The sequence below is a fragment of the Pinus tabuliformis genome, chromosome 6, assembly GCF_031772625.1.
Source record: "Pinus tabuliformis cultivar Carrire ecotype Pingquan chromosome 6, CPIR1, whole genome shotgun sequence".
Taxonomy (NCBI): Eukaryota; Viridiplantae; Streptophyta; class Pinopsida; order Pinales; family Pinaceae; genus Pinus; species Pinus tabuliformis.
The window spans coordinates 1,016,800,161-1,016,810,727 of NC_142292.1; the positions used below are offsets into that span (position 1 = coordinate 1,016,800,161).

At 39.2% G+C, this 10,567-nt stretch overlaps 1 pseudogene across 1 annotated transcript in view; it reads right to left on the reverse strand.

Moving 5' to 3' along the window:
- Window positions 1-3,126, reverse strand: part of LOC149262440 (integrin-linked protein kinase 1-like) — a 265,252-nt pseudogene extending 262,126 nt beyond the window's left edge. Inside the window, exon 1 of the transcript XR_016259129.1 lies at window positions 1,877-3,126. The product of XR_016259129.1 is annotated as an integrin-linked protein kinase 1-like (transcript). The remainder of the gene's footprint in view (window positions 1-1,876) is intronic.
- Between the last annotated feature and the right edge of the window lie 7,441 nt (window positions 3,127-10,567).

The following is a 10,567-nucleotide window of genomic DNA, read 5'->3' on the forward strand; positions in this document are numbered from 1 at the left end:
CAACTATCATATTTAGAAACTACATACTGTAGTCAACTGACTTTCTATTTAAGCATAAGTATAGTCTCTTCAAACGAGTTGATAAGCCTACAATGTGATATGCAAACCAGAACTAAAATGACAATTAATACCCCTTTTAGGTGATTTCATCCAAAAGGTGCCATATATAATAACTAAACCTGTCTTACTCATAATCTAGATCAAATAATCAACTCGAAGTGCCATTAATAATAAACCCATCTTAACTATGGTATAGAATACCTAATTAAACCGTACTGTAGATGTATCCTCTAACTCAATTTCCATGATCCTTTTTAAAATTCAAAAAACATTTTCCCGCTACTCTTCTATGCTCTTCTTAGAATAGGTTATGTTCCAGAGTATAATAAGAATAGATCTACAGACAAAATCACCATGATAATAACAGATCTGGTCTGCTTTCTGGTTAGCAGCTTGTTGCAGTACATATTGCCAGGTGTTGATCATAAATTAACTCATCAGCAGGTACATAGTGCCAGGCACCGATCATAAATTGAGCTGATTCTAAAAAATTCCTAACTCATCGGCAGGTAGCAGTCTATGGATTTCTTTGGCACTGGAATCAATGCAGTTTTTAAACAATACACAAAGCATCGCGCACTCACTAAATAAGGTCCCGATGTAGCCCATCACATGAGACAATTTCATAGAATGTTAGTCTTGATAAAGGACAAAATTTGTTTGATCTTTTGATTGAGGTGGGTATGTGATCGTTTCTGTAACGTTTGCCCAACTGCATTAGCTCCAGTGCCAAAGAAGTCCACGGTACCTCAGATCGATAAATTCAAGAAAGCAAAGTTGCCTGACTTATCATGTGTGCACATAAACAAATCCAAAATAAATTATAAATCAAAAAAAAAAAATACAACTTAGCCCACCCAAAACTCATGTCAAGTGATTGTTATCTGGTGTGTTCTTCTAGATCCTGATCAGAGATGAGTCACATAAATTGCGCTGCGTAAGAATCCAATTACAATGCAATTTCCTGAATTCCACATATACATAAATCAACCTGGCAAAAGCTCTGGGGAGAATGATTACTTGAATAAGATTCACAGAGGGTTGATGCTGATCCAATATTCAAGTTCACTGGTCAATCTGTGGTGCGTAGTGCCAAGTTAACTGCAGAGTTTGCTCTCCGATTCCAACGAGCAAACATATCCACTTACTGATAAAAAAGCAATTACAGTGAGGATTACAGGGATGTGATTATGATGGATAGAACCCTTCTATCTTCATCTTTTCAAGCCAGAAAATGTGAAGGGAACCAACATTGGGCAGGAGAACAAGCATTTCAATCCTTCAAAACCCTCGACTTTTTGAACAAATAATCAAAAAGGGAGAATTAAAGCAGGCGCGAGAACAATGAATATCATGGGAATTTTTTTTCCCATGATGTAGTAGAGCCATTGCCCTTGGAGAGGTGCAAAAATCAATTCTCTTTCCTTAACAATTAGAATATGTATTACCACCTTGGTGGTCACAGGTTCGAATCCGTATGTGTAAGATATGTATATCTCCAGAGACTAAACAGCCAAATTGCTGCACCATGGAGTCCCTCGTCCCAGGTCTCATCCCTCAATTTGAAATCTAGGCCGTGACCTTAATCAAATATTATTACTATTATTTTTAAAATGGTTCTGTACCACATTGATTCTGAGTTGATTCTGCGTTAAGGAGTTGGGATATTAAATATTACTACAGTTATTTTCAAAATGGATTTGTAACACATTGATTCTGAGTTGAGGACTTGGGATTGGTAGCTCCAGACAGACCAATCAAAATCGAAAATACTTGTAACAAGTAAAAAAGGGCATGAGCATAATGAATTGCTCACCGTGCTACCCCAGCGATCCCGGGCATTGACATTGGCTCCTCTTCTCAGCAACACCTTAACTACCTCAACATGTCCTTCGCAGGAAGCCACATGCAGAGCCGTCCTGTCATCAAAATCTGCATTGTTTACGTCCACCTTGCCCTCGTTCAACAAATCCTCCACGCCCTTCACATCCCCATTGCAGGCCAAAAACAGCATCTGCATGGTAGCATCCAGTTGCTCCGGAACCCACGATTTGTCAATCTTCAATTTGTCTATATCTTCATTATTCCTCTTATTGGGATCCAAAGAAGACTGTCTCCCGAAGCTAAATCTCATGTATGTTTTCACATACCGGCTGGGCTCAAAAGAGCTCTGCCTCCCATGGCTGAACTTCCTCCCGCTCTTTCTCAACGAATCCAACGAAAATTGCCTGCTGACACTGCGCTTCATCTCCCTTACGACGTCCATCGTTGCGGAGCCCGTAGAATTCTGAGATTTTGGAGAGTTTTATGATAGGGGTATGCCCAGATTTTCACGCGGATTGGCCAGGAGTTCAGAAGATACAGCGTGGTTGCGTTTATAATTCCACGCACAGACTGTAACTAGGCAGTGCACGTTCATGGTGTGTTTTATTCCTTTTTGCCTTTCAGCCGACCACCAGCTTACGGTTTGAATGCGTCCCGTGACCGCGGATTGGGCATCGGGAATTCATCATCATTGGCTTTGACGTCCTCTCTGAGCACCTAAATAGTGAATAGCGTCAGCAAACGTGGCCACTAGTATGGGACCTACGTTTTCTCACTCCTTTCTTTCTTTCTAGCTTCTGTGCTGTCTCTCGGTACCCATGGCTCACTAAATCTAGGTTTGGGACCCTGGAATGGATTGATGGAGCAAGCAAAAACCCCAATTTGACCCCTATAATGAATTGATGGAGTAACCGAAAAAACCCAAAATGTGCTTCGGCGACCCCTTGACAGAAGCATTGATCATAAGGTTTGGCAGGAGATTCATGGAGTTTGATGTGTTACTGAAAATACATTTTTTTTCAACCGATTTTTGTCGAATTTTGAGAAATTGATTTAATAAATTTTATATACAGGGAGATTTGGAAACCTCTGATATCCTTCAAGTCTGTTGCAAGCAAGCAAATAAAAATTTTAATAAGAAACATGATCCATTACCGAAGTTCCAAGTAAAACTATGATTCATCGCTAGTAGCAGTTGGAATCATTCTAAAACGATGCCTGGATATTGGTGCATTGTAAGGCAAATGCAATTTTCAACGCAGTTTCTGTTACGAAGATAAAAATAATAATAACAGCATCATTCACAACCAGTTCTTTACAATTACTTCGAAGTTTGTACCACTGATGACAGTTCAGAGATGACTGAAAAGTTAGCAAAATTAAGGAATTCTATACAATTAATCTCACGTGCTAAGGCTCATTAATTATGTATGATGGAATTCCCTTTTTACAGGAATGGTAAACAATTACCATAAAGTCTGTTTATAAATTGATTTAATTAATGTAAAGTACGGACTTTATGAATTGATTTAATTAATGTAAAGTACATATTGTGTAAAATGAGTAGAGTTGCTAGATTTATGAAATGGTTATATATATATATATATATTTCTTTTTAATAGAATATGTAATGTATATATTTGTACAAGATAGTTAAGTTACGTTATTTTTCTTATATATTAATTAAATGGTTAACATTTCTGAAAAAGTCGGAAAGCTGGATGCGATTGGATCTTATATTGTCATTTTGTAATAATAGATTATGTCTTTATCTCTATGACGTGTTATAGATTTCTATGAACAATCAATTTTATAGTAGATTAAAAATTGAATGATAATGATAAACTCGAGACTAGATTTTTTGGCGTGCAAGTTGGGCTAATATTCTTTGTATAGAATATTTAATCTAAAGACTATGTCAACCATTCATGATTTCTTCGATCAAACTATATTGTGTTTTTCCATTAGGTTGTATTAACCTAGGTTGTATTAACAAAAGGCCAGTGGTTTTAAGGAGGTGTAAGTAAGAGATTTGTGGTGTGATAGATGTTTGATATAAATAAATTAGATGATTTTATTGTGAATATTAATTTTATTCGTGTAAATATTTTTTTTAAATATTGTATTTTGTTTATTTTTGGTTGGGGTGAGGTGGTAATAATGGTGGGGTGTTCATTACTTTGTCGCTTTTTATAGTATTTAAGAGAGGTGTGGTAAAGTCAACTCACTCCATGCATAACACATGATTTTTTATTCTTCAATCTTGGTACCTCCTTATACTTGTTTGTCTTGTTAATCAAGACCTTACTCACCAGAATTTATGGTGTGCATGGCCTTCCTCTCTGTTGTTGGTGGGATTATTGTCTCGGTTGTCTGATAATGTTGGGCTTGTGCTTAGAGGAAGGTTTGCAAAACCATAGCGTGACCCTTGACCATTTCTTGGGACTAGGTCACTTGCCCAAGCATTGCAGTGGCAGTGCATTAGGCTAACATGCTAACTCATTCGACCATCACGCCTCGAAGGATCGACTACTCGTGTGGAATGTTGGATTTAGGACTAAAATCAAAACCTGTACGCAAAGACTTCATGCCACGAGAGGTTGTGAAATTATCTAGGGTTGAAGGTACATGTTGTTGGTGCCACCGTGCACGAAATGTCTAAGAATTTAGTGGCTTCGGCAAAGCGGAACGATGTTAGCAAGCTTTCAACTTATCTCTATATCCGTGTTTTCTATTGTTATGGTTTTGAGTTCTTATTGTTAGATTTCCTTAAAACCTTGTAATTGGTTCACAATTTTCTAAGTGTAAAACCAAAAATACAAACAATTATTACATTGGAAACTTAAATTGCAAATACACTAAGTTTTCTAACTTAGCCTTAACAACGGAAAATCAATAATAAATATGAAGACAAACGCATTCAACACATAGAACACAAGATCTACCCAGGGAACCCCAACTCCTAGGAAAACCTACAATGTGTGTGTGTATGTGTGTGTTTTAGCTCAGCAAATAAAATAAAAAAATTCAAAGATGTATATAGCAAGGGAATGCTTCCCTTCTCCAACAATACTCCACTCAAAATTTGATCTGCATCAAAATAAAGACAACCATTGTGCAATGCTTGCGCAGATTTGCTTATCTACACACTAATGTGCACTATATGGTTATGCAGGTCGATCTCTTCCTGCAACTGTCACTTGATGTACAGTTGCATTAGTTTTGATCTATGCTAAGGTTATTTGGCCTCTTCCTTTTTGCTTCTCAATCCTTGATCTACTCGCTAAATGTTGAAAACCCTTCTCTTGTTAAGTCAATCACACACTCTTTGCGCTCCTCGATCTGGCCACTCACTCACTCTATCTCCTCTTATAATTTCGACCTCAACCCTAGCATCACTCTCAAGGGTTGAGATTAAATCGTGATGAAGGGATAAGATTAAATCATAACTTAACTTAGGAATTTTTAATTTTTCTAAGTCCAATTTTAGGAAATAGTTAAATAAATTAATATTCTACTAAGGTGGTTGTCTTGTGGGTCCCTCTACTAGCCTTAACACCTAGGCAAGCAGAATCCTTACTGCTCTAATCTAATCAATACTCCCTCTTAGAGAGGAAGGTGATTTGCATTGCATCAAATTTCTCTCTAAGGTAAACAAATATGGTCCTTGGCAAAGCCTTGGTCAGAATGTTTGGTGTCTACTCCTATGTTGGTACATATTGGAGTGTAACTATGCATTTATGAACAATATCGCTAATGTGATGATAACGTATGTCGATGTGATTTGAGCGATAATGAAACATTAGATTCTTAGAGAGCTTGATTCAGCTCTGATTGTCACAGTGGATCATGCTAGGCTCCACTCTATCCAAAACAAGCCCACAAGAATTTTCCTCAATGAAATAGCTTTGTACCATGCCAACTGGCAACAATGTACTTGGCCTCAGCTGAGCTTAATGCAATTAATCTCTTCTTCTGGCTAAACCAAGAAAAAATTGTTGATTCAAGACTAGATGTGCTTCACGATGTGCTCTTCTTGTCTGTGGAGCTCCCTTCCCAATCTACAGCAATGAAGCCCTCAAACCTCACCTCATCAACATGTCTATACCATAATCCAAACTCTACTATCCCCCTGAGATATCTCAATATGTGCTTAGTGGCAACCCAATGTGCTCTGGTAGGTTCGACCATAAACTGGCTCAAAGAGTTAACTACAAAACATATGTTTGGTTGTGTGTTTAAAAAATAGATCAACGACCCTTCAATTGTCAGTAAAGTGAGTTATCCACTCACTCTGATCTGGATGTATCCACCTTCCTTCATTTTGTGACTAAATTCATGGTCATGGCCCTGCAATCCTGCATGTGAAATCTCCTCAAAATATTCAGGGCATACTTTCCCTTCCCCAGGAAGATCTCTCCTTCACCTTACCAAACCTCCAGCCCAAGGAAATAATGCATCAACCCCATATCCTTCCTCTCAAACTCACCTACAATTTCTCGCTTGTACTCCTGGATGACCTTGTATGTGCCTGTCAAAATCAGATCGTCCACATATAACACCAGAATAAGCGACTCACCTCCAACAATAATGTAGTAGAGATTAGGGTCTGCTTCACTCTTGGTGAAGCCCAATCGTTGAAGGTAATTGTCTATATGAGCATACCATGCCTGTGGAGACTATTTGAGCCCATACAAGGCTTTCTTGAGTCTGCAAACATGAGCATCCATGTTGCATGTCTCAAATCCCTCTTGTCACTCAATATAAATCTCCTCCTTGTCAACCACAATGAGGAATGTTGTTTTAACGTCCATTTGGTGGATCCTCCACCCCATCTATGTTGCAATAGCTATAATAGCTCTGATAGACGAATATATGGGCATTGCGACAAAGGTATTGTCATAACCGATCCCCTCTACTTGCGAGAACCCATTTTCCATAGATCTTGCCTCATATTTCTCGATGCTCCCCTCAGCCCCATTCTTGACCTTGTAGACCCAGCGATATAACACCACATATTTTCCCTATGGCCTCAAGACCACTTCCCAAACATCATTATTCATGATGGAGGTACACTCCTCCACCACGGCATCTCTCCACACCTACTGAGAGGTTTCCTCCTAGTATCTGGAAGGTCTGGCATCCAACAACTTTGTCATAAGTGCCATACATCCAATGTACCTATGTGGTTGTCTGCTCTGTCTAACTGGTGTGCTACGAGCACCAACTTGCTCTTGCAACTCCTATATCAGCTAATCTTCCCACCTCACTCTCCTTCTCCTAATATTGGAAGTCATTTTTTGAGTTGACACCACTCTCTCCTCCATCCACATGTCCCTCTCGTCTTCATGTTGTTCACCCTCCATCAACTTGTACACCTATAATCTGAGGTGTTGGTTGGGCCTCTTGCTTGGGAGCTTGCTCCTCCTCCTCCTGTATTCTAGCCTACTCATGCTCTAAGGACTTATTAAAATCATCTATAAAGGTGACATAATACTTATACCCACTAAGGGATACTATAGAGAAAGGACCACAAACATCTGAATGACAAGGTCCAAGATACCCTTGACCCTATTATCTTTGCTAGGAAAAGAGGTTTTGACATACTTTCCAAGTGTGCAGCCCTTGCACACCTCACGTTGATCCACATTGCACTGTGGAAGCCCTGTTGTTATCTCCCTACGAAAGTTCAATACACTATGGTGCAAATTCCCCTTTCGTCTATGCCATAACTCCCCAAGCTCACTGCCTGAGTCACAACCTCTTTGTTTATCAATGTTGCGGTTGTCTCAAACTGCAATGTGTATAGGCTCTTTTGCCTAATCCTAATTTTCTTAGCCACCTTGGAGTTTGGGGGTCTTATAAAAATCCTACCTTATCTGAAGGCCACCTCATACCCCTTATCCTCCAATGTTGAAACTAAACGAGGTTCTTCTTAAGCCCAGGTACGTAAAGGACATCTCTAAGATATAGAGGGTTTCCAAACTCCCTCTCAAATTGAATTGTACCAGTAGCCTCAACCTGATACTTCCCATCTTCTCCCATCTCAATGTCGAACAATATGTCCCTTTCAGACAGTTTGTTGAAATACTACTTGCTTCTTTTCATATGATAGGATGCATTGTTGTCCACATACCATAAATTGGTATCCACTAAGATTTCCATGCAAGCAATGAGTGAAAACTCCTTCTCAAAATGATAAGAGAACTCATCTATCTCTACAGAGGGAGCTACTTGGTCCTTCTTGGACCTTTTCTTCCCATTAGGGCATTTAGCAGCAAAATGCCCAAATTGGTGGCACAAAAATCACTTGATCTTGTTGAGATCCTTTTTCTTCTTCTCGGTCTTGGAGCTTGGCTCTCCACCACCACTGCTCTTTTTCCCTTTGACTTGCCCACTTTGCTGGATAGGGTAACATTTTCTTCATCTTCTTTGGTCTTAACACAAGACCCAACTTGTCTGTGAATCTCCTCTTGGATGCAGTCACCCCATATTCGCTCCCAATCTGGAAGCCTTTTTCTAAAAAAAATCCCACCTATGAAGGATTTCCAAGATTTGGTGAAACCTAACTCGACAAAATTCACCAAATCTCTATCTGGAACTGTCTCACCCACACCAACCAACTCTTCCCATACAAATACCAATGATGGTTGTCCACGTGACTTTGGTTGTATTCTTCCCAGTCAAGTGAGGGATAGTGTGGTCTTGGACTCCCTCCAAGATTATTCGTCTTGCCTTGGCATCCTACTTGTTATGTTGAGCCAACTCTTGAGGGTCAATGGGCACAAATGAGATGTTTTCAACAAACTCCTACGCCCCTTACTCATCCAACACCACTGATATCCTATCACACCATGAACAAAAGTTGGATGCTTTGTCTAATTTTTCTTCAAATCTGAGACCCTGATGCACCATATTGCCAAATCACATTGCCCAAAAACAATACGCACTAGCCAGAAACCCTAGCATCCATATCGAATTGATAAACTCACTTCCTCTCAATCACAACACCTGCGCTTAAAGATAAAAATTTTGTTTGGGAACCAATCAAAGGCTAAGCTCTGATACCATGTTAGACTTTCTTAAAACATGATAATTGATTTACAATTTTCTAAGTGTAAAACCATAAATAAAAACAGTTGTTGCACTTGAAACTTAAATTGCAAATACACGAAGTTTTCTAACTTAGTGTGCACAACATAAAATAATTCATAAATCTAAAACACATTCAACACATAGAACACAAGATATACCCAGGAAAACCCAACTCCAAGGAAAACATGCAACTTTGTGTGTTTTCTATTAGCTCAACAAATAAAAAAATTTCTAGATATTTATACAACAAGGGAATGCTTCCCTTCTCAAGAAAAACTCCACTCAAAATATGTTCTATATCAAAAGCATGACAACCTTTGCGCAATGCTTGCGAATATTTGCTCCTTTGTGCACTAATGTGCATTGTACAGTTGTGTAGGTCGACCTCTTCCCGTGCATTGTCACTCGATGTATGATTGCATTGGTTATGAGTTGGGCTAAGGCTATTCAGCCTCTTCCTTCCTACCCCGCATTCCCTGATCTGCTCGCCGACTGTTGAAAACCCTTCTCTTGTTAATCCAATCACACACTCTTTATGCCCCTCGATCTAGCCGCTCACTTGCTCTATCTCCTCTTATAATTTCGACCTTAACCCTAACATCACTCTCAATGACTGAGATTAAATCATGATGAAGGGATAATATTAAATCATAATTTAACGTAGAAATTTTTAATTTTACCTACGTTCAACTTTAGAAAATAGTTAAATAAATTAATATTCAATTGAAGTTGTTGTCTTATGGGTCCTTCTGCTAGCATAGCGCCTAGGGAAGTATAACCCTTAATGCTCTACTCTAATCAACACTTATGGATTAATTATGGTGGTTTGATTTTAAAATTTTCAGGGGTTCAGAGTGACCTGATCTTTGGAGTTTCTTGGTGCGAGGGTGCCCCTGCCTAGAGGTGTTTGATTGTATCTTTAGTATTTTGGCTTTTCTTTTCTTATTGACTTGGGTTGTCCCAAAATCTATGCTTCTTCCAAATTTTCTTCTTGTTTGGTTTGTTTAGTTTCACTCTCCTTAGTCCATGTCTATTGTGGAACAATTGTCTTGCTTGGTATTTTCCATGTTGTTGTAGGATGCCTCGGCAATGCATGTGCAGTCACAGCTAGGGGTAGAGGCCTGCAAGGTTGGTTGTGAACCCAAGCTCAGACACAGAAATCTGCAACCACCTTTCACTCTTTTACTCCTCTTGACATCCGCGAAGAAAGTTGCTAGCTTGTAGCCCTCGCCACTAATGACCACCAGGCATACTCTGACTCTAAAATCGTGGAGGAAGTAGTTAATTAGGTTCTTGACCCTGGTCATACTGGGGGAAGAAGGAGTCAATATATGAACTCCATTGCCTTCCATTGGCAGATGAAAACTCTTTTGGGCAAAGTCTTGAAAGAGAAGCGCAATGATTGGAATGACATCATCTCTTCCTTGAACAGGATCAAGTGGGTGCAATGATATCAGTTTTCATGTTTAGCTAGCTTGGATGCTTGACTGGCTCACTTGGAAAGTCATCTTCAATGTGAACTCAAGCCTTCTGCTCCAACTGGTACAATTTCCCAGGACCTTGCTCTAGTCACCTCTTTATACTCTTA